Raw genomic sequence first — 24,899 nt, forward strand, 5'->3', positions numbered from 1 at the left:
TTTCTAGGCTTTTAGAGCCCTCATTTGACCTTGAGCTGTAACAAAGTGCTCACAAACATGTGCCAGTAACTTCCCACAATGAAGGACAGTTGTGTGGGTCTATGGTGGGGTGATGTGTTGCTTCTTACTGAATGTGAAATAAAGCTTAGGAACACTGGATCCGTGTGCTTCAGGAGTGGTGGGGATTGCCCTGGTTGAGTGACTGGAGCATTAAGTGAGATGGGATCTTTGGTGTCATCCTATGATGACAGTGACAGTGGCAGTGATGATGATGATGACAATCACCCTCTTCTTTTTCTTCTTCCCCTTCTTCCCCTTCTTCCCTTCCTTCCCCTCCTTCCCCTTCCTCTTCTCCTTCTCCTCCTCCTCCTTCTCCTTCTTCTTCTTCGAAAGTCTCTCTCTGTCACCCAGGCTGGAGTGCAGTGGCACGATCTCGTCTCACTGCAACCTCCGCCTCCCAGGTTCAAACAATTCTCCTGCCTCAGCCTCCTAAGTAGCTGGGACTACAGTCGTCCGCCACCACGCCCAATTAATCTTTGTATTTTTAGCAGAGATGGGTTTCACCTTATTGGACAGGCTGGTCTCAACCTCCTGATCTCAGGTGATACACCTGCCTTGGCTTCCCAAAGTGCTGGGATTACAGGTGTGAGCCACTGCACTCAGCCAACAATCACTTTCATGCAGCATGCCCTTTGAGTGCCTACCGTGTATCAGGTCCTGATGCTGCCCTTGAGGAGTTGACAGTTGGGGGGAAAGGACGAGGAATATGCTGTCTTACCCCATCACAAAACAAGGGAGAAAATAATGAATGTCACAAGACAGGTGCCAGCAGCAGGTGATGGGAGTCCTGCCACTGCCTTGCTCCGGTGGGCCCTGTGAGGATGCACTGGATGAATTCGCTACTGCAGCAGTGCTTCCGCCTTCCAGAGGGACCATCGGAGCCAGCCCCGCGTTGCAGGAACCTGACAACCCTGAGGTCCAGCTTCCCCCGACGCCCAGCCCAGCTCAGTCCACTGTGTCCTCTTTGGCCTCTTCCTGTCCTCCTTTCTTGGTTGTTCTCAGCCGAGCCACAGGACTGGAAGTTTTGTCGCTTTCTCTAAGGACTTGCCTGTCAGGGGGAGTTAGTTCGAGGGGAACGGGGAGTGAAGACTTGAATTTCAGGTAAAAATCTCCAGGCTCTGAGGAGACTGGGTCTGACAGCCAGTGCTGGCCTCGGGGACCCTGATGGAGACGTTCACACAGGTGCCGACTGCAGGACGACGCTGCCGAGGAGGCACCTGCTGGGGCCAATTAGAATTCCTCGTTCTGGGCTGGGTTCATTTGCATAAACTCTGGGCCCCCAGGAAAAATCTTCCACTAGGCCTCCTCCTCTTTGTTAATTGAAAAAGGCTCTTTGTCTGTCTTCAGCTGTCAGCTCACATGCGGCCTCCCCAGGCAAGTTTTTACCAGCTCCTCAGACCAGGCAGGTTGCCCCTGCTATCTCTGCGTCTCCTCCCCACACCTCAGCTCACCCACTTGGAATTATTTGTGGAGTGTTTCCTTCCAGCTCCAGTGCCACAAGGACAGGGACCTTGTCTCTTCCTGTGGTGGTTGTTTTTATCATCACCTAATCCATATCTACTGCAGGGCAGGGGTTGTTTACTCAATGAATGAATGCATTTCCTTGTAGGACGCCTGGCTGCCCGGAGTGAGCCACGCTCCTTACAAAGACCAGGCAACTACGTTGAAGAAATGCTGATATTTATTAAGAAACACTCTTCCAACCATTTTTAATTTTGGGGGATATTAAAGTATTTATTAGGCTGGGTGTGGTGGTTCACGCCTGTAATCCCAGCACTTTGGGAGGCTCAGGCAGGCGGATCACTTGTGGTCAGCAGTTTGAGACCAGCCTGGCCAACATGGTAAAACCCTGTCTCTACTAAAAATACAAAAATTAGCCGGGCGTGGTGGCTCGTGCCTGTAGTCCCAGCTACTTGGGAGGCTGAGGAGGAGAATCGCTTGAACCTGGGAAGGGGAGGTTGCAGTGAGCTGAGACTGAGCCACTGCACTCCAGCCTGGGTGACAGAGCAAGACTCTGTCTCAAAATAAAATAAAATAAAATAAAATAAAATAAGATGTATTAGACAAAAACTGAGAGTTCTTACTTTAAATTGATTTGGAATTTTGGGTACACATATACTTTTGTATAAAATAAATTGAAAGTGAATCATCGAAGAAATATTACGTTATATAAATATTAACTTGTTTGAAGTACTTATTAAAAAACAAAAAAAAAACAAAGGCCAGGCATGGCCCCGTCCGCAGAGAGCTGGTCAGCCCGCATTTTCTCCATCTCTTACCCCGGCTGCCTCTCCTCTGGTTTCTGAGCCTCCCCACCCCCACTTAAGGAGCTTACAGCTGAGCGAGAGAGATAAGATGTAAGTGTGTGGAAAGATTATTTTTTATTTTTGGAAAGTTGAACATTTTAAGCCAGTACCCCATGAGGCTGTGGGATTAGGCTGGAGGTAGAACTTGCTTATCCCATTTGGAATTGCTGAAGCTTCCCAGAAAGGCTTACTTCTTCCTCTTTTTTTATTTTTAGAATTCTGCAGAAATTCTTCCATGCCAAGGCTGGCCTTGGGAGAAGAGTGGATGTCAAAATGTCAATGATGGATTGGAACGATGGGTGGGAAAGAGAGCCAGGAGGAGCTTTTGAGATAACATCAGAGGAACTGGCGTTCGAGGGCTTGGTGGATGATTTCAAGAACTGGCTAATGCATTTGGTCAGAAGACGGCTGGTGATGGGCTGTGTTCCTATCCTGGCTCCCGTTTCTAAAAAACAGCAGGCACCCAACCGGCTCTCAGTGTCCCTTTGTCCCAGGGAGCTTGGCAGAAGAAGCCAGGACGTCTCACAAGGAGCAGATGGCCCTCAAAGCTGGAGGACCATCAAGAAAGAGCCTCCCCGGTGAGGAGAACTTAGGTTACTGACGTGGGAACTCAAAAACTCTTGCTTCTGTGTACCCAGGGGTTCCTTTTCATCTCCGCAGGAATCCTAAGTATTTCAGGGACCCGGGGCAGTTGCACAGAGTGGCCATCGGGTGTCAGTGTGGAATTAGAAGCTCTGCCTCTGTTGCTTCGCTCAGCTGCTCTGCTTTGAGTTAGATGCTCCTGGAAGCTGGGCCCGCAGCCCCATGCAGGCTGGGAATGGGGATGGAGCCGCGAGGGTTCTCCCTTAATTTAATGGCCCCGTCCACTGAGCTGAGAACATGGCTATGATCCTCAGCTTGGGCAGTTCCTATTGTATTGAGGCTTTGGAGTGCTTATGAGCTAGGCTGAGTCACGCTGATAAAAAGTTAATTTCTATTTGCTGTGGCTGAGTAATTGGATGAACATGAAAGCAATTAAATATTAAAACATACAAACAAATAACTAAGTCACTGTAATTAGCCAAAGTTTGATCACTGTCATATTTATTTAGGAAGAGGTGATATGTCTCAGCAGGTGACATTTTAAATACCCCGGGCCTCTCTGGTGTTGTCTTTGGAGAATGCTGAATAATGTACAGAGAATTTAATTAAACCCTGTTGTAAATCAGCCATGATGACAGGGAAATGACAGCCACATGTTGAAATGAGAATTAGTCCACAGCAAGGGATATTAATTAACTCTTTTTCTGAAGGCCTCTGGCACAGAGTGGCATTAAAAAAAAAAAAGCCAGTGCTTTGACGTGGGGAGGGCATTGTGCCTATTATTATTTTTATAATCATCATTATTATTTATGGCTTGAATTTCTTCAATGGCCAAAGTGCAGCTAATAATCAAGATGCCATACAATGAGATTAAACAATTCTTTCTCCAGGTGCTTTGAGACCCAGGTAGAAAATAGCGCCATAAAAGGATGCCAGGGAATGAGAGAGTCTCTTTGGAAAACACCAGCATTTTTATAAGCAGCATATTATTCTCTTCCAGATTTGGACTCGGAGAGAATAGGTAGAGTGGTATTAGGAATGAAAGAACAGACCGCAGAGCTGGGAGAGACCACGGAAATCACATAGCCCAATCCCGCTCACTTTACAGAAGAGGAAACAAGGCTCATGGAGATGCACAGATTTGCCCAAGTTCATAGGGCTTGTTGGAGCAGAGTCAGGATGGAGCGTGACCCTGACCCCCGGTCAGTGGAGTTTCTGTTAACTGCCTCGCCCAGGTTTTCAAATGCAGGAAGCAGAGGATGGAGATGTGCCAGGAATGGTAAGCTGCTGCTGTGAAGACTGGGGAATGGAAACGCTGCTTTTGCTCCTGATGCTAAAACTCCCTGTGCAAATCGGAGCAGACATCTCTCTTCGCCATGAAGACGGTCTGAGGTCTTCCCCACATGGTCTCGGCTGGCCTCAGCCCCGGAAGGAGGTTGCCCTAGAGAAGTTGCTTTAGTCCTTCTTTGTGAATGCAAACTCCTGACAGATAGGACGCGTCTTGCCCAGGGCCTCTTCAAGGACGAAGTCTTCATCAATCAGTGAACCAGACCCCTGGCCAGTGGCTGGGGTCCACAACAACACCCCCAAGCATCCCACAGCCTTGCAACGGTTATTTCCTTGGAGGATTCAGGTCACACACTCCCTTCCTTGGCAAATAAGAACAAGGTCAGGGACAATGCACTTGCCTTCCAGCAGGAAATACTGCAACGCCTACATGTCTCTAGGTGTGTGGACATCATGTCTGTGCACAGTCCTGGGCACTTGCTTGAGTAGCCATCAGCCAGAGCAGTCCCACGTGGGCCACAGACCATCACTCTATTGGCCCCCTGAGGCTGGTAATGGACAACTGTATGAGTTGTCCCAGTTGATCCTGACATCATGTATAGGCAGATGTACGGCTTCTGGAACGCTCTAGAAGATCTCTTCTAGTGCCCCATAGAGGCAAGAATCTGGCCATGAAGAGGTTACAAAATGCAGCCTTTATTATCCTCCAGATTGGAGGTGGTTGGTTTAGCACAAAAGGCTGGTGATTCAGAGAGGCAGCTGCCCTGGCTTTAGCGTTTCAGGTGTGCATGTGCGTAAGTGTGTCCCCACACTCTGGCTCTCACCGATCCTTAGAGGACAGGTGGCTGGAAGCAGATGAGGATGTTGTTCTGAGGGCTATCTCGGCAAGTCTGAGACGCATTTGTGTTGAGAGGAGAAGCACAAATGTTCTGTCAGTTTGGTTTGGATGATGTTATCTGGAAGGTCAGGGACTTAACAGCAGCTTAACTTAATCCCCAGGGGGACCAGCAGTCCCTGTGTCAAAGTCACTAACACGGAGGCACAGGGACCTTGGCTTGTCACGGGGAGCCCATGATATCTGGGTCAGCCGGAGCCTTCGACACAGGGCATTTTCGCTACTTCCAAACGAAGTTTGATTGGCAGTTAGAATGAAAGGTTCAAGTTACTATTTTCACCCAAGCCATGGTTCCTGTCCAAGGAGTTCCAGAGCTCACACACGATATGGCCTTGGGGGAGGTCTTATGGGGCCTGGGAAGGCTGGGATGGGGAGGGAATAGGGAAGACAGAATGGGTGGGAAGCTGCAGCGCCATGTTTCCTAACCGGGTGGCCTGCAAAGCTCTCTTATGGAGGTGCCAATAGTTACTAAACAAAAAGGGGTTCTGAGGTCACATGTGTGCAGCCAAACATTTGCAAAAGGCTGCTCACTATAAGCCTGTCTTGAAAATTCATCAGCTTATTAGCATAATACAGGCTCTGAGCAGTCCTGCCATGTGAAATTGTGTTTAAATTTGCTTAATGGAGTGACTCTCACATTTGTATGATCACTGAGCCCACCTGCCCCCATTTTTGCTGTGTTCATAGAACACTGTGGTGGGCACAGTAAGGGTTCCACAAAGGTGTCCATATTCCAATCCTCAGAACCTGTGACCGTGTCCCCTGACATGGCAAAAGGGACTTTGCACATGTGACAAAGTTAAGGATCTTGAGATAGGAGATGGTTTTGGATTATCCTGCTACCTAACCTACTCATGAATCCTTAAAAGTAGGCATTTCCCGTCTGTGGTTAGAGATGTAACCACAGAAGAAGGGGCAGAGAGAAGCAATATTGCTGGCTTTGAAGACAGAGGAAGGGGCTGTGAGCCAAGGAATGTGAGTGGCCTCTAGAAGCTGGAAATAGCAAGGAAGTGAATTCTCCCCTAGACCCTCCAGAAGGAGCACAGCTCTGCTGATGCCTTGAGTTGAGTGCAGTGAGACCCAAGCCAGATTTCTGGCCAAAAGAAGTTGTAAGATAATAAATGTGTTTTAGTTTAAGCCACCGGATCTGTGGCCGCTTGTCACAGCAGCAGTAGAAAAGGAATCCACACACCTGTTTACATGTTGGCATTGTTGTGAGAAAAACTGACCAGGAATCCAAACAGGCAATTTAGAATGATTGACTGACAGTCAATGCACTGCACACTGTGGACCAAACCAAACTGTGCAAGACATGAGTCCCGCCCCCGAAGAGTTTGCATTTCACTAGGGAAGTCAAGACAGACACAAATAGAAGAGAAATATTAACAATTTTTAGGGCACAAAAACTTATTTATTTATTTTGAGACAGTCTCGCTCTGTCACCCAGGCTGGAATGCAGTGGTACCATCTCAGCTCACTGCAACCTCTGCCCCCAGGTTCAAGCAATCCTCCCACCTCAGCCTCCCCGATTAGCTGGGACCACAGTGCCTGCCACCACGCCCGGCTAATTTTTGTATTTTTAGTAGAGATGGGGTTTCACCATGTTGACCGGGCTGGTCTCAAACTCCTGACCTCAAGTGATCCTCCTGCCTTGGCCTCCCAAAGTGCTGGGATTACAGGCATGAGCCACTGCGTGCAGCCTAGGGCATGAAAACTTAATGACAAAGCTGAGGAGTTCAACTTTAAACAGCGCATACACCCCCCAGGGGTGACTGGGAGCTTTCACTGGAGGAAGGAGGCTGGGTCTTAAATGCAGGAATCCTCCAGGGAGAGCTGGGATTTTAATGAGGGTGGGGGAGCTTCCCTTGGGCTTGTGCAGTGCAGTGGGGTGGGGCTGAGCAGAGGCCCCAGCGGGGCAGAACCTGGAGGTTCTGGAGACTCCAGGCCTGGAGACTGAAAGAGCTGCATCCTTGGGGGTGGGGGGATAGCAGTTGGATAGTGGGGGCTTCCCTGGGGAAGGGGGAGGACGATTCTGGATGGCTTCCCTCCTTGGGGGCAGAGTGAGTCTGCTATGAGAAAGGTAGGAGCTCTTTCAGCTCCCGCCGAGAATGCTGGTGGAGCCGGCTGGAGGGAAGGGACTCTCTGGGTACGGTGGCAGGGCGGCTGTGCTGATGACGGCACCAAGAAACCCGCCGGCTTTCTAGATTCTTTCTCTTATTTCTTTCCTTGTCTCAAGGCTTCCATTTCTGCTTCTGTAAGTTTTCTGATAGCAAGTTTTGAGGTACAGGAGTGTGTGTGCCCCCCCAGCACGGATGGTCTCCTTGTGCCAGGGGCAGGGGAGGGCCTTGCAGGGCTGTTGCGCCGCTGGGGTGACCCTTTGCAAAATCCTACAGCGGGTGGGGGAGCTGGATCTTAAGCTTGCTCACTGGTGATTTGTTGACCTCATCTTGGCTCAAAGAAGATACGGCCCCAGGTGAGTGCCTGGCGGTTATTTCCTATGCAATGCCTGTTCCAGGGCGGGATGGTTAGCTCTGTGCTGGCCACCAGAGAAGAAACTGGTGTCCTGGTGACCGCCAGGCCTCTGCCTGCAAGGCTAAAGACCTCTGACAGATACTGGGGGGCAGGGTGTGAGTTCGGATGCAAGCAGTCGGATCTTCCTGACCCTGCCTTACCTGACAGTATCCACCTGCAGCCGCTGCACCTCCTGCCCAGCTGCCAACACCACCTGTGGGCCTGACCGCGGGCCCCACCCCCTCCCCAGGTGGGCGGTCTAAGGCAGGCCCCGCCCACCCGCTCTGGCGCATGCGGCGTGGTCATCCTCTGGCCTCAGCGGCTCCCTTCCTGAGCAGACGGCCCACCCCGGAATTAGCCTCTTCTCTCCCAGGTCAGTGCAATGCCCAGCTCCTCCTCTCCTAGCCGGCCTGGTCTCTCTTCTGGTCCCTTTCCTCACCGCGCTTTGGGGTTTTGGGGTCCTTGAAGAGATGGAGACCAGCCAGCCAATTTCAAGGTGGAGGCTGGCTGGGCCAAGCAGGTGCGTCTAGTTGGCTGGGGCTAGGGAAAGCGAAGGGCCCTGGAGGCCGGCTGGGCCAAGCAGGTGCCTCTAGTTGGCTGCGGCTAGGGAAAGGGAAGGGCCCTGCAGGGGAGTTACACCTGTGGGTTAACCCTTTGCAAAATCATGTGCGGGGGGCAGGTAGGGGGGCTGGATCTTAAGCTTGCTCACTGGTGACCTGTTGGGGCTGGACTGACTGAGGCTCCCCCTTTGGCTAAGAATCAGGTGTGGGAGCTATGCCTGCTCTCTGGGAGGGCAGTTCCCTAGGGATGGAGCCTGGATATCTGCATTTCCAAAGCTCTGCAGTTGACTCTGATGGACAGCCTGGGCTGAGACCCCCAGGCAAGGCTTCTGGAAAGAGCTGACCCAGCTCACATTCCCGGCCTGGCAGGAATGCTGTTTTGGGAACGTGGGTTTCAGACTCAGACCTCTCTGGGTTTGAGCCTTGGCTCTTCCCTTAATAAGCCTGTGACTTTGGACCAAGACTTCCCCTTCCTAAGCCTCAGAGTCCTTACCAGAGAAACGGAAGGAGTTCCTCTGTAGCAGAGCCTGCCTGAGGTTGCTTAATTAATTAAGCAGGAAAAATGTTAATTGTAAAAATGGGGGGTTCCCTAGGGCCACAGGACCCTTGAGTTCAGCTGGATGCTGGATTCTAGGTGTCTCCTTCCTCTGCCTTCTAGGCCCATCAATTCATAGACCGGGCACCCAGGGAAAGACCAGCCTCCATGTGTGTCAATTCCAAGTTCCCAGGGTAGGGCCTCTGCTGGCTCCTGGTCCTTCACCTGTGCACAGTGGCCTCCCATACTGTGCGGAGACGGGGGTTTCCCTGCAAGCACCTGTTGTACCGAGGAGCTGCGAGCTCTGTGCGGAATGCTGCCACGCGGAGCTGGAGGGCAGAGGCACGTCCTCCCAGGTGATGGGGCATCCTCTTAATATTTGGAGCACAGACAGGACAGTGGCGAGGAGGGTATGGGCCCTGCACACAGACAGGAGCAGTCTGGGCATTGCCCTCGGCCTGTCCCCCGGGCCAGGCACCAAGGACGCAGAGGAAGGGTCGATTTCTCTAAGTGGAAGGAAGAAGCGCTCTTCCAAGGGCTGTGGGCTTTGCAGGCCTTTCCTTAAACGAACAGGAGAATTTATGTATCTTCGGTCAAGCTGTATAGATGTCAAAGGGCTGGCGACCCCTTTTAATTTGCAGTGCAGGGATGGCTAGGTTATTTGCTCATGAGCCTGGAAGAGCCCCAGAGGGGAGGGCTGAGCCTTTGCCTGTCTGTTCACATAATCCAGACAGAGTAGACAGCCCGTGATGGCTACCACTGAGTGGCACCTGGCACCACTTAGGTGGCCTCAACACTGTTCTCCACTCAGCACACCACTCTGCTTACTGTTTCTCTGTTTCTCTCCCTTTTTCCCTTGGCTTGACTCCTTTTTTCTTCCCCCGGCCTTTCCACTGCAGCTGTTATCAATCATGAACCCCCCCCACCCCACCATGAGCATTTATAAGCCCCCATGAATGACCAGAGGCTGTGGGCATGTGGAGATGGCATCTCTTTCCGACCTCAGTTCCTGCCATCTCACTGATGGCCCCAAACCTCTAGGCAGGAAAGAACAGGGACTATGGGAGGCATTGGGTGGGCACATGGGACCTCAGCCTCCAAATGCAGAGCTTCAATCTGCCAGCAACATTTTTTTTTTTTTCTTTTGAGATGGGGTTTCACTCTTGTTGCCCGGGCTGGAATGCAATGGCGTGGTCTCGGCTCACTGCAACCTCAGGCTCCTGGATTCAAGTGATTCTCCTGCCTCAGCCTCCCAAGTAGCTGAGAGATTACAGATGCCCGCCACCAGGCCTGGCTAATTTTGTATTTTTAATAGAGATGGGGTTTAGCCATGTTGGCCAGGCTGGTCTCAAACTCCTGACCTCAGGTGATCCACTCGCCTCAGCCTCCCAAAGTGCTGGGATTACAGGCATGAGCCACTGCACCCGGCCCAGCAACATTTTTTTTTTATATTAGGAGGGGAAAGGGCGATGAGGCTGCATAGAAAGTCTAAACACTACATCTACGGAATAAATCATTTAAAAAATAACTTGCATATGACTTATGTTAATTATTTTACTTGACATACTTGATCCACGTGTCCTGTTGATAATAAATAAGTTATACTGCTATGAAAAAATGTGTGTATTTTTTCTTTTAAACATTTTTAAAAGAGAGGGGGTATCACTATGTTTCCCAGGCTGGTCTGGAACTCCTGGACTCAAGCAATCCTCCTAGCTTGGCCTCCCAAAGTGCTGGGGTTACTGGCGTGAGCCGCTGCCCCTGCCCTGACAAATTTATATTGTAATGAGCTCAGTCTGAACTGACTTCCATACATTTTTTTTTTTTCAGTCAGGGTGATCGAGGTATAATTTGCATACAATAAAATTTATGCATTTTGGCACACAGTTCTGTGCATTTTGATAAATGCAGGCAGTCATTCAACCAGCACTTTAATCAAGATGTGAACAGTTCATTTACTCCTCCCAAAACATTCCCTCATGTTCCTTTGTAGTCAAAACTCCCTCTCTCCTTGGCCCTGGGAAACTAATCATCTGTGATCTTTCCCTCTAGTTTCGTCTTTTCCAGAATGTTAGAGAAATGGAATCATATGGTAGGTAGCCCGTTAAGTCTGGCTTTTTTCCCTTAGTGTAATGCATTTGTGACTCATTCATGCCATTGTGTGTAACAGTAGTTTGTTCCTTTTTATTACTGAGTAGCATCCCATTGTATGGATGTACCACAGTTTATCTGTTTACCAATTGAATGATGTTTAGAATGTTTGTTTCACTTTGTTTTGTTTTTTTTGAGACAGGATCTTGCTCTGTTGCCCAGGCTGCATTGCAGTGGTACAATCATAGCTCACTGCAGCCTCAAACTCCTGGGCTCAAATGATCCTCCTGCCTCAGCCTCCCAAGTAGCTGGGACTACAGGCATGCGCCACCATGCTCAGCTAATTTTAAAAATTTTGGTAGAGATGGAGTCTCACTATGTTGCCCAAACTGGGCTCGAATTCCTGGGCTCAAGTGATTCTTTTGCCTTGGTCTCCCAAAGTGCTAGGATTACAGGCGTGAGCCACTGTGCCCGGCCTGCTTCTGGTTTTTAAAGATGAATCAGGCTGCTGTGAATGTGGACATACCGGGTTTTATGGGAATATACAGTCCCAGTATGGACTCTTGGGTTGTATAGTACATATATACTTAACTTTGTAAGAAATGGCTGTACCATTTTGTATTCCTAGCAGCAATGAATGAGAATTCCATATCTTAGCCAACACTTAACAGTGTCAGATTAAAAAAAAAATCATAAGGCAGGACGTGGTGGCTCATGTCTGTAATCCCAGCACTTTGGGAGGCCAAGGAAGGCAGATTACCTGAAATCGGGAGTTCGAGACCAGCCTGGCCAGCATGGTGAAACCCCATGTCTACTAAAAATACAAAAATTAGCCGTGCGTGGTGGCGCGTGCCTATAATTCCAAGTACTTGGGAGACTGAGGCAGGAGAATCGCTTAAACCTGGGGGCAGAGGTTGCAGGGAGCCGAGCTCGCACCACCACACTCAAGGTCTCTCACCTTTGCTGCCACTAGAATTCGTAACAGCGGGGAATGCAAACCTGATTTTCTCTGGGTTCCAGGGTCCTTTGCTCCCCCCTGAGCAGCACCTCAGTTTGGAAAAGGTGCCCTGGAGGTTCTGCTGTTCTTTAGCTTTGACAGGTTCTGCAAACCTCGGGAGCTCCTCAGTGCCCGGCAAGCCTGTGAGCATGACTTTCGTGAGCTCTGCCAGATGAATGGCTTAGAAGTCCTGGAGAGAGGCACTGGGAAGGCATTTCCATGCTCCTCCTTCCTCTTGGATGGGATGTGGCCAGAGAACACAGAAACCTACCAAGGGATAAAGAGAACTCAGTTCTCTACCCTTGGAACCATCGAGGAGCTGGGATTTGCTTTGGAGAGGGGCAGCCCTTGGCATCACCCTGCTGGGAGTGGAGCTTCTGGCTTCTTAAGAAGTTGGCTACAATAGGCAGCCTCTGAGCTTCGGTCTGTTTGGATGTTTTCTGTTGTTCTCAGATGGAAAAAGCAGATTTTGGTGCTGCCTACCTTTTGAAGACCAGGGTGGAATGGAGCTGCCTTCTGGTCCTTCTTTCCTCAAAGGGGCCTGTGTGTTCTGGAACCAGGGCTTTCTGATGCATGAGAACCAAGACAGCTAGTGTGTGTGTGTGTCTGTGTGTGCGTGCGTGCGTGCGTGTGTGTGTGTGCGTGTGTGTGCGTGCGTGTGTGCGTGTGTGCGCATGCGTGTGCGTGTGTGTGTGCGTGTGTGTGTGTGCTCATCTCTAAAATCTGCCTACGGCAAGTCTCAAGTGGCTGCTGGCAACTCCTTGGGGTTCCCTGCTGTTTTGGGTCGGGTCTAGTAACAGAGAGCTTCTCTTTTCCAACGTTTCAGGCAAAGGTTCCTAGCTCCGTGCTAATTAGTCTGGGTTGGTTGACGTGCCTACCTTTGAACCCATTCCCTGTGGTGAAGGGATTGGAAATTCACTGACTGACTTAGCCTGAGTCTTGTGCTGTGTCCCTGGACCCAGGGATGGAGTCAGGCTTCTGAGACCCACCCAGATCCCTAATTTAGAAACGGAGGCTGAGCTGGACGTGGTGGCGCATACCTGTAATACCAGCACTTTGGGAGGCCAAGGCAGTCAGATTGCTTTAGCTCAGGAGTTCAACACCAGCCTGGGCAACATAGTGAGACCTCCGCCCCCTGTCTGTACAAAAACTTAAAAAGCAAGGCATGGTGGTACATGCCTGTGGTCCCAGCTATTTGGAAAGCTGAGGTGGGAGGTTGGCTTGAGCCCAGGAGGTCAAGGCTGCAGTGAGCCATATTGTGCCACTGCACTTCAGCCCGGGCAACAGAGTGAGACCCTGTCTCAAAAAAAAGAAAGAAAAAAAAATGAGACAGAGAGAGAAACAGAGGCTGCTGGGAAGAGGGCATAAAGGGCATGCATGCTAGGGAGAAGATCAACAGGTATTATCTCACGAAGGTTGGGAAGGCCAAGGGCAGGTGGCCACATCCTTTGAGGTAGATGCCTACCAGAGGATTGTGCCATGTGCAGGTAGAGGCCCACACTGGGGCGTGAGCGTGTAGAGTACAGGGGTGGTGCGCACACTGGGGAGCGTGCTGGCCTAGGGGCTGTTGGTGCCTCTTACACTCAACAGCAGCATGAAGATGGCCTCAACTCAGTGACCACGTGGGGTGGGCCAAAGGCGAGCACAAAGACAGAGGCCGGCCCTTGTCTCTGGGGAGTTTAGCTAGGGCGCCCTGGTGGGGACAGGCCTTTCTCTCAGTTTCCTGGATCTTCTTCAATAAAGAGCCCCCGTCCACAGTTCTGCCCCTTACCACTGTTGTTTCTAGCTCTGTCCCATCCTTCTACAACCAGAGTGTTGCTTTTTTTTTTTTTTTGAGACAGAGTCTCGCTCTCTTGCCCAGGCTAGAGTGCAGTGGCGCAATCTCAGCTCACTGTAAGCTCCGCCTCACGGGTTCACACCATTCTGCTGCCTCAGCCTGCCGAGTAGCTGGGACTACAGGTGCCCGCCACCACGCCCGGCCAATTTTTTTGTATTTTTAGTAGAGACGGGGTTTCACCGTGTTAGCCAGAATGGCAGAATGTTGCTTTTAATCAAGGCAATTCTTGCACATGGGAACAAGTTCCAGCACAGGGGAGCCCGTGATGGCAAACCACGGCTGTCTGCTCAACGCCTTTCCCCTCCAGACCCATTCAAAAGTTTTACATCGTTGAGTGTCTATCCTCACAATTCTAAATCAAATACTTAGCTTTAAACAGCATCGCTGACCCGACTGTGGACTGAGTTTCTAGCCCACTCTGACCATGGTCCTTTGTATTGCTTGACATCCGATTGTTACCATCTACTTGTTTTATTGTCTGTTTTTGCAATTAAGAAAAATCTATTGTTAGAAATTCTTCACTTTGGGAGGCCGAGGCAGGTGGATCACCTGAAGTCAGAAGTTCAAGACCAGCCTGGCCAACATGGCAAAACCCCATCTCTACTAAAACTAAAAAAATTAGCTGCGCATTGTAGCGCATGCCTGTAGTCCCAGCTACTCGGGAGGCTGAGGTAGGAGAATTGTTGGAATCCGGGAGGTGGAGGTTGCAGTGAGCCGAGATTGAGCCATTGCACTCCAGCCTGGGTGACAGAGCGAGACTCCCTCCCCCCTGCCAAAAAAAAAGAAAGAAAGAAAAGAAATTCTTTATTCTTCTACTTATTTCATCAACATTAGGTCATCTACTGGAATACATTGTGCAGACTGCCACTGGGAGCCAGGGTCAGACTCTCTGGTTTCAAATCCTACAGCCTCTGTTTTCTCCTCTGTGAAATGAAACTAACAAGCAAATCTACCACCTGGGGATGTTTGGAGGATTCAGTGGCCAAGGCACATCAAGGCTCAGCCAGGTGTAGACCCATGATTTGGGCCCATGGGGTGGAGCTGATCCATGGGCGACCTCCAGTCCACAGGCCATGGCCCAGAGGGCAGGAGAGGTGTCACTTTCATGGCCCGTCAAGTAGGCCTGGGATGGCTGTTTTGTCCGAGCTCACCAGTCTTGCCCAAGGCTGGAGTGCAATGGCTCAATCTCAGCTCACTTGTTCAGCCCTCCTTGTGCCCAAGATCCTCTGCAGGGGAAGAGAGAAAGAGCGAGAGCGAGCGTGCCCAGGAGCTGGGCGACCGTGCCTGGGCGTATGCACACTTAGTATGTCCTCTGCATACCCAGTGCAGCCGCTGTTATAAATAGAACTGTGCTTTGCAGAGAGATTCGCAAATGACACCCACCAAGTGCCCATTAACTCATCAAAGTGGTGATTCCAAATTGATTATTTCGAGTGTAAGACATAATAACATGTTCATCATGGAAAATAATTAGCGGTGGAGTGGGGCCGGGATGGCCTGCTGCCTGCCTGCCTGGCTCCCCCCTGCAGCCGAGAGGGAGGGGTGGGTGGGTGGCAGGGCTTGATGTGGTTTTCACTGGGGGAGTTGGTGACTTACGACTAATCGTCACCGGGCCACCCAGCCCCTCCCTTAGCCTGACTGGCCAGCCAGGCCCTCTCTCGGGCATGGTGTGGGTCTCCTGTAGCTGTCAAGCCCCCTCCACTCTGTCCCGGGCCAGCCTCTCCTTTTTGGCTCCTCCAAGTGGGCAGTAATTGGCTGGGCTCCAGCCGGGAGCCTGGGTTATGGATGACACACATTTCTCACTTGCTGAGTGCGGGCAGCCGCTGTGCACCTTCACACCGTTTCCTTGGAAACCAAATTGCTTTGGCAGCATTCCACGGACACACACATACACACACACTCATGCACACGTGTGCCCCCACGGGAAAATCAAGTGCTATGAGAGCTGTCATCTCACCTGCCCTCCACCCCTTTCCACTGGAGCCCCTGTGCCCCTGCCAGGCAGCCCTAAACCCAGGCTGAGACCCCACAGGGGGATGGTTGGAAATGCCACCCCCCCCTCTGGGGAAGGGAGATGAAGCGTCTCCTAGAAGAGCCGGCATCTGCTGAGGTAGCAGATTGAGCAAGATGTTTATGGGCACTTAGATGGGAAAATGGCTCCTGAGGGTGTGAGGAGAGCAGCCAGCTCATGAAATGGGGACGGGGCTCTGGAAGCCTCCCAGCATCCTTGGAGGGGGCTTTAGCCCAGATCTGTGTCCCTGGGGGCAAGGTGGGCTGTGCAGGAAGGGCCTCTGCAGCTGCTGCATCCCTGCCCACCTCTTAGCCGCGCTCTCCTCCCTTCCCACTTTCCCTTGCTGCTTTGCACACCCCAGGTAGAAAACATTGTAGCAGGAAATACTTGGGAAAAGACTGTCCTCGCCCTGATTGGCGGATGTCCACCAGCACCCCCTCCAGCCCTGGGAAGCCCATTGCTCCTGCTCAGCTCCAGCTGAGTCCTTCTCCTGGACTTGCCTTCAGCCAGAGATAGTGGGCTTCCCAAATTCATGCCGCTGTCCCCAGACAGCTTGCAGCCCACGCTGGCGGGTGCAGGCGATAAAGGCTGGGTTGCCAGGCCTCAGCTAGGGCAACTTTCCCCACCTCCTCCCCAGCTCCAGATCTGCCTGTTAGGATGGCTGAGGCTTTGTTGCAGCTGCATTGCAGCTGGATGTCTCCAAACTCCTGCACACGGATCTCCATCTCCGACTCAGCTTCCCGATGACCTTCAGCTAACCATGACCTTCCTGACTTCCATCCCTTCTTCCATAATCCTTTAAACAGCTGCTATGTGCTGAGCACTGTCAACAGGACAAGGTTCCCATTTGCAGGGAGCGTGTGTTCTGGTCAGCACGGATGGAAAAGAAACAGTTAAAAAATGTCAGAGGACAAGAAGTGCCCCTGCAGGGTTGAAATAGGTGTTGTGCTAGCAGCTGCCAGGGGCAGGGCTGGCCGGCCAGCCTGCCTTCCTTCCTTCCTTCCTTCCTTCCTTCCTTCCTTCCTTCCTTCCTTCCTTCCTTCCTTCTTTTTCTTTCTTTCTTTTTCTCTCTCTCTCTTTCTTTCTTTCTTTTTTTCTTTCTTTCTTCCCTTCCCCTCCCCCTCCCCCTCCCCCTCCCTCCCTCCCTCCCTCCCTCTCTCTCTCTCTCTCTCTCTCTCTCTCTCTCTCTTTCTTTCTTTCTTTCTTTCTTTCTTTCTTTCTTTCTTTCTTTTTTTGTTTTTTGAGGCAGAGTCTCACTCTGTCACCCAGGCTAGAGTGTAATGGCATGATTTTGGCTCACTGCAACCTCCGCCTCCTGGGTTCAAGTGATTCTCCTGCCTCAGCCTCCTGATTAGCTGGGATTACAGGCACCTGCCATCATGCCCGGCTAATTTTTGTATTTTTGTAGAGACGGGGTTTCACCATGTTGGCCAGGCTGGTCTTGAACTCCTGAGCTACAGTGATCCATCCACCTCAGCCTCCCAAAGTGCTGGGATTACAGGCGCGAGCCACCGTGCCCGGCCTGCATCAGCACCCAAAGTTATTACAGGGGTCTGGTCACTTCAGCACCTTCTGCTTGGCACACCCCAAAATTCCAGACTCGCAGAAGGAAAGCAGATGCTCACCACGAACCACATTTTTTACACACATAGCCTAGGCACAGGGAGCCACGCTTACGTTAAGGAATGGGCCACGCTTCTGTGATTGTGTCTCCAGATGCCATCAAGGGCCGGCCTTCCAGGCAGGCCTTTCCAAGGGGAGCAGTCTCGGGCCAGAAGTGGCAACCCTTTCCTGCGCCGGGAGAAGGACACCCTTCTGCTGTGAAATCGTTCCATTTTATTGCCTAGGATTTAGTGCCTTTCATGTTTTGGGTTCTCCCAGCTGGTGGGGAATTCAAGGGGCAATTTCAGTCCCTTGAGTTTCTTTCCCAGTCCAGGGGAACCTCAAGTCTCACTAAGAAAGTGGAAGAAGGAGAGTAACAGGCTTGGTGTGCTGGGGGAGGGGGGAGCGCGGTGTGTCGGTCAAGACCCTTGGACAAGAGCTGCAGCTCCTTCCTGAGAACATACACATACTCAAAATTTGTCGGGGCGGGGGGGCCCATGGTCCTCTGGGGCTCCTCCGGCACCCCAGGTGAAGCTTCTGAAATGACTTTCCTCCCTCCCCAGGTGGAAGATGGGGGGGGTGGGTTCTGCTTCTCCCTGGGCGGAAGCAGCACCACAACCCCTTTGTCCCCTTTGCCAGAGGCTTCAAGGGGCAGTGTCTCCCAGTGCACCCCGAGCGAGCTCCCCGTCTGACAAGGGAGGCTCTAGCTCATCCCAGAAGCATCAGAGTCATCCTTCACACTCACCACCATGCTGAGCTCCCAGAGGGGCTCATGCCTCCAACGTCAGACAGGACTGAGATCCAGGCTGTCTGACTCCAGGGTCTTAGCCCTGACACTTGACTTCAGAGGGAGTTCTTGCCTGGGAGTGCCTTCAGAGCAGAATCCCTGGCCAGTTTCCCCTGCCATGTCCAGTCCTTTAAGGAGGCTGTAAACATGCTGACCTGCCCCAGAGCCAGTCATGCCCTCACGTCCCTCAGGACGGCCCACCGTGTCCATGCACAGGCCAGAGAACAGCCTTGTTGGTGTCAGGACCGTTGGCATCAGGGTCCTGCTTGTGGTCAGGAATGTGGTTCCTTTACCTCCACCTCCAGGTGATACTTTCTCCATCCTTAGAACCTGAGGGCCTAGGTCCCTAAAAGTAGTAGCAGCAGCAGTAGTAATAGCAGTAATAATAGGAGAAGGAGGAGCGGAAGCCCTCACAATAATCATTGCCCAGCCCCATGCCCCAGCCCCTCCTAAGCATGGAACACACACTGTCTCTTTAAATGTTCACACCTTCTTTTGGAGCGGGTTCTCTCAATTCTCCCATTTACAGATAAAGAATCTGAGACTCCAAGGGGCTAAATGATTTGCTCAAAGTCAGGGTAAGTGTGAGAGCTGGAGCTGAAACCCAGCCTGCTGGGCCTGAGCCCCTGATTCTCAACCTTAAGCCACGCTGTCCCATGGATCCCTCCAGGGCCACGCAGTCAGGTGCTCAATAGTTGCATACTGTGTGGAGGTGAGCTGGGCTCTGGGTGTGGCCAGGTGGTGTCCCTGGAGGGCTCAGCAGACCTTTCTCAGGTAGGTGGTATTAGACAATGGGCTCACGTGGTCCTGCTTCAGAGGTGGAGAACGGGAGTGTTTCAGGGATGCAGATATGAGCCTGGTTCTAGCATGCATCTCCAGGTGGGGACAGACTCCTCTCAGCCACCCCCTTGCCCAGTGATAGTTCCTTCTGCACTGATGCTGTCACACCCTTGTCATTCTGGGGGATTAAACTCTGCCCTCTGGATTTGTTCATGGGCAGCTCAGTAATACAAAGAAGTCATTCATCAGTTTACTTTGCTTTTGACTGCCGTTTCGTGGTAACGTTGGTTCAAGGGAAGCCTGTGATTCCCCAAATGTGGGGAGCAAATCGAGTCACCGTGAGTCACCTCCCCAGGCCGATGTCTTCTCTGGCCTGTGCGGCCACGGGGGAGCCAGGATGGGTCTCCTTCCTTACTCCATCTGCTCGCTGGGTCTTGGTCTCATGCGCCTCTTCCCTTTATGGCCTGTCTTTGATTCCTCTCTACCTTCTCCTCATATAGAAATTGGGATTTCTCATACAGAGAAATGGAGTGATTGCTCCTGATTGCACAGCCGGGAGGGCCGCACACTGGAGCCCCTCCCACTGCAATTAACTTGCAACACCTGCGGCCTGCTTCTCTGCCCCATCCTCTGTGAGGAAGGGTCCATGCTGTTCCTTTTTCTGTTTCAAAGACATGCTCATGTGCCCCAAGTTGTGTGAACCACCGACTCTGCTCCTTCCAGGCCACAACCAGTGTGTTTGAGCGTTAAACTTGCAGGTACATCAAAGGTGCTCAGTAAATGCTGGATAAATAAATCCACGCTTTCCTGGGCTCTCCTGGTGGGCATGCATTCTTTTAGCTAAGGGTCCTTGCCAGGGGAGTGGTCGGTTTCCACGAGGCCAGAGGAGGAAACGTTGGTTGACCCCCTCTCCTGGCCATTCAGGGTCATTTCTCACTCCTTTCTGTGGCTGGAACCAGAAGAATATATCTCAGGCCCAATAGGGTATGAACTACATAAAGCCTGGGATTTTTGTGCATTCTGTTCATGACAATGTCTCTAGCCTGTTGAACAGCCCATAGTAGGCACTCAGCAAACCAACAGGAACTGAGGGGGTCAAGGAAATGCCCTGTGATCCCCCCGAATCTGACCCCTCTGCCTTTGCCCACCTTTCCTCTGTTACAACACAGCCTATATCCATGTGGGCCTGGGAGAAAACTGGGTTTGGGGAGGACTGTGCCTCTCTTGACCTTCATTTACAGAAAATAAGTTGGCTCCTAGACCAGTGTCTGAGTGACACTGCCTGGGATAGCCCTGAAGCAGCCATGTCCCCACCTTTCAGGAGTCTGCCAAGAGCACAGTGGCTGCAGAAGACCCTGGCTGATGGAGATAACATTTGACAAACAGGGTGAGCGCCTTCCCCCTCCGCCCCTCTTTTCGAAACCCGGGGTTCTTTATGGCTTTGCTCAGGTAGATCATTCATTGCCATAAATTTTCTTATCTCCAGTGCTTTTCCAATTATGGATAACAACAGAAAAGCAGTCATTGGTTTCTAAAAGGTCATCAAGATATAGAGCCCGTTTGGGAAGGGAATGACTTATGCAGTGGGCTTGTATAAATCTGGAGAAGTTTTATGCACAAGTCAGACAAGAAATGTAAGTGAGATTCATAAAATATATAACGATTTATGGTGTCTCGGCTGATGAAAATTGCCTTTCCTTTTGCTGTTTGTGTGGGAATTATTTGTTCTTTCCAGGTGTTTTACATATGGCTCAGGAGCCAGCAAGTCCTTATGAAGCCCCTTCACATGGCTAGTGGCATCCTAAGGGCCCGGCGACAATTAGTCCTGGCGTCATCAAACACCGGGCTGCAGGAGGTCTTGGAGGCCACGGTTCCTTTTGAATTTCAAAGACGTTCAAATCCCCATCTGGCTGTTACACTTTTAGGCTATTGAGAGTAAAAACAAGCACTGACATGAACGCCCAACCGGCTGCTGGTGACATCGTCTCCTTCTGAGATCTGAGGACATGGACACCCAACCAGCTGCCGGAGACATCATCTCCGTCTGAGATCTGGGGACAGACACTCACATAGACACCGAACCAGCTGCTGGTGACATTGTCTCCTTCTGAAACCTGAGTGTTGGGACACGTTGGCCTGGCTCAGTGGCAGCCTAGGACCTTGCTAAGGTCTTGCTTTACCCCTAAAGACCAAAAATAGTGTGTCACCTCTAGCAGTGATTGCCAACGCCTCTGAAATGCTGGCTGGGACAGACATCTCTATTTTCACCCTCACCAACCCTGCCAGGGAGCTACTCTGGGGAGACCCATCCTGCTGATGAATGACCAAGGCCCACAGTGATGATGGCACCTGCAGGTCCCAGGCTTGGGCCCATGTCTGTCTTTCTCCGGGGACCTCCCATCCATCTCCTCCCCAGCTCTCCTTTTCTGTAAGACTTCACAGAACAGGTTCAAAATCCATTTGCTGGCCAAGCATGGTGGCTCACGTCTGTAATCCCAGCACTTTGGGAGGCCTCGAGTCAGGTGGATTACCTGAGGTCAGGAGTTCGAGACCAGCCTGGCCAACATGGCGAAACGCTGTCTCTACTAAAAATACAAAAAAGTACCCGGGCGTGGTGGCAGGCACCTGTAATCCCAGCTACTCGGGAGGCTGAGGCAGGAGAATTGCTTGAACCTGGGAGGCGGAGGTTGCAGTGAGCCGAGATCACGCCATTGCACCCCAGCATCGGCAACAAGAGTGAAACTCCATCTCAAAAAAAAAAAAAAAAAAAAAAAAATCCATTTGCTAACCCCAGGCTGAGGGTGAGCTGCTGTTCTCACCTGGGAGAGATGATTTGTCAGAACATGTCTTAGAACTGGCTGCTGCCATGCAGAGATAGCACGTGACGTGGGCCACCAGCCAGAGCCATTCCTCCCTGGGCCAGGTGGGGTCCTCCCCACCCCAGCTCCGGGAACAGGACCCCAGGATCGACAACACCTGTGGATGCCACATGGGTCTGAGGTCACTGTGCAGTGGGGCGCTTGGGCAGTGACCTCATCCTTTCATTGTTTCCTTTATACTTCTCCATCTCACTGTCAGAAAGGAAGATTGGCATAATGCTAGAAACAACTCAGGCCGTAGAGTCAGAGAGTCCTGGGATCAAATCCCAGCTTAACCATATAATCTGTATGACTTTGGGTGAATGATTGAAACGGTCTGTGCTCTGTGTCACCATCCATGCATCAGGGATCACAGTTGGTCTCTGTCTCCGGGAGGTCTGTGGGCTTTAAGTGAGACAGTAGAGATGAAGTGCTTAGAGCTGGGCCCCGTGCATGACCAGTGTGCAATGAGATGGTCTCAGAGTATTATGGCTGGAGTCACCACTTGTATTACCAGGAAGCCCAGCCTCTGTGATTACAGAGTTCCAACTATGGTGACTCTGCCCCTCTTCCTTTTTCTCTTGCTTTCTCATTCATCTTATTACCATTTGCTGAAATTAAATCGGAACACACAGGGGAAGCACCTAACCTTGCCCAGCACATAGTTGGCATCGTGCAGGAGTCTGTGAGTCACATGGTTTACTCTTGCCCTCCTCCCCGTGGTACCTAGCACAGTGCTGAGTGTGTAGTAGGCCCTCCCTAATGGACACAGGGGATCAGCCTGGGCACCCTCTCATTCTCCTCTTGCCTCCCACCCTTGATTCCCTCATAAGACGCAGCACAAGTGACTTCTAGGGGAACTGTATTAGCCTGTTGCTAAGACCAGATAATTTATAAAGAAACAAGGTGGGCTGGGCGCGGTGGCTCACGCCTGTAATCCCAGCACTTTGGGAGGCCGAGACGGGCGGATCACGAGGTCAGGAGATCGAGACCATCCTGGCTAACACGGTGAAACCCCGTCTCTACTAAAAAATACAAAAAACTAGCCGGGCGAGGTGGCGGGCGCCTATAGTCCCAGCTACTCGGGAGGCTGAGGCAGGAGAATGGCGTGAACCCGGGAGGCGGAGCTTGCAGTGAGCTGAGATCCGGCCACCGCACTCCAGCCTGGGCGACAGAGCGAGACTCCGTCTCAAAAAAAAAAAAAAAAAAGAAACAAGGTGTCATTGACTCACAGTTCTGCAGGCTGTACAGGAAGCATGGCTGGGCCTCAGGAAACTTACAGTTGTGGCAGAAAGTGAAGAAGGAGCAGGCATCTTCACATGGCTGGAGCAGGAGGAAGGGAGAGGAGGGGAGGCGCCATAAAGTTTAAAACAAACAGATCTCCTGAGAACTCACTCACTATACAGTCCCAAGGGGGAATGTGCCAAACCCTTCATGAGAACTCCGCCCCTATGATCCAGTCCCCTCCCACCAGGTCCCACTTCCAACACTGGGGACTAGAGTTCAACATGAGATTTGGGCGGGGTCACAGACCCCAGCCATATCCGGAAGGTTCTTTGTGATCAGTGGAGAGTGGCAGGGAGGTATGGACCATGAGGAGACACAGTGCTCCTGGACCTTGGAGTGAGGGGACTCAGTTTTAGCAAAAACAGGAGATAGGACTGTCTGGAATTGTCCTTCTGTGGGAATTACCTGCTCAAGGTCTCAAGGCAACTGCGTGGCCCACCCACTCCACTCATGGCCCTCTCGGCCCCCATTCGGCACCCCAGCCTTCTCCTTGTGGTGTCACCCCGCCCCACAGTCCGACCCAGGCTGGAGTGAAATCTTGGCTGACTGATGCGCCTTCACGGAAGATGTCATGGAGGGGATCCACTGTTCCCCTCAGGTCTCTTCTCCAAGACAAAGGACAGTCATGTACACCGGCTCACAGACCACAGAGATGCTGGTAATTGGTGTGCAAGAGTGTTTATCATGTTGGAGAATGACAAAGAGGGAGCAGGTGTCTGACCTGGGATAAGAGAACACGGAGCAGTGAAGGCACACCAGGGGTGGAGAGGGGCAGAGACAGGCTGTCATTTTTCAGCACAATTGTCCTCCCTTTCATGTTCCCATGGATTATGAGACCGGATCATCGGATGGCCGATAGAGATGTTTTATGGTGCCAGGGTGGAAGGTTTGAGGAGAGGGAAAAATGATTGTGAACTTTCCGTCCTACAAAGACTCTCGTTGTCTACAGAATACAAAGTTGATTTTGCTTTGCTTTTCCTGGAAATGTGCTCGAGAGGAGAAAGGTAAACAGGATTTACCAGCCTCCTCCTGCATGTAAAGCAAATGGAAAGAACCCTCCCCTCTTGAACTTCCCTTTTGCTTGGAAGAAGCGGGATGTGTCTCCTTGTTCCCCTTCAAGGGAGATTTAAGAGATCCTCTCCTGGAACAGCACAGAATTGACGCCAAATACTTTTTAAAATCTTTTGGTCATCTACAATTTTCTCTCCTCAGCTCTGGGGTCAGGAGGGTTTGAGGAAAGAGGTGGAAAGTTCTCTCTCCGAGGGACCCTGTCCCCAGGCCTCATGTGTTCCAGGGCCCAATCTGCAGTTCTTGGCTGTATGAGTGCAAATCTTTATTGAAGAACCAGATTTCTTCTTTGCAAGGAGAAAAAAGAAAAGAAACCAGTATCCAATTCAAGTAGAGGCCAACAAGCAAATGAAAAGATGCTCACATTTATTATTTTTCAGGGACATGAAATTTAAAACCACAGGAGATAGCATTTCATGCCCACTAGGATGGCTAGAGTCAAGACAGATGATAGCAGGTGTTGGTGAGCATGTGGGGAGTTCAGAACCCACGTGCCTTGCTGGTAGGAATGTGAAATGGGGCAGCCTCTTCGAAAAATGGTTTTGTAGTTCTTCAAAAAGTTAAACATAAAAGGCCAGGCATAGTGGGGTGGCTCACACTTGTAATCCCAGCACTTTGGGAGGCTGAGGTGGGAGGGTCACCTGAGGAGTTTGAGACCAGCCTGGGCAATGTGGTAAAACTCCATCTCTACAAAAAATACAAAAACTAGCTGGGCATGGTGGTCTGCACCTGTAGTCTCAGCTACTCGGCAGGTGGAGGTGGGAGGATCACCTGAGCCCAGAATTTGAGGCTGCAGTGAGCCGTGATCATGCCACTGCACTCCAGCCTGAGAGACAGAGTAAGAC

The 24,899-nt window shown here is 51.3% G+C and overlaps 1 long non-coding RNA gene across 1 annotated transcript in view; it reads left to right on the forward strand.

Moving 5' to 3' along the window:
* Nucleotides 1-24,899, forward strand: part of LOC102144116 (uncharacterized) — a 108,657-nt gene that overhangs the window by 37,694 nt on the left and 46,064 nt on the right. The gene's annotated exons all lie outside the window — the stretch shown is intronic.

This window comes from Macaca fascicularis, chromosome 16 (genome assembly GCF_037993035.2).
Source record: "Macaca fascicularis isolate 582-1 chromosome 16, T2T-MFA8v1.1".
NCBI lineage: Eukaryota > Metazoa > Chordata > Mammalia > Primates > Cercopithecidae > Macaca > Macaca fascicularis.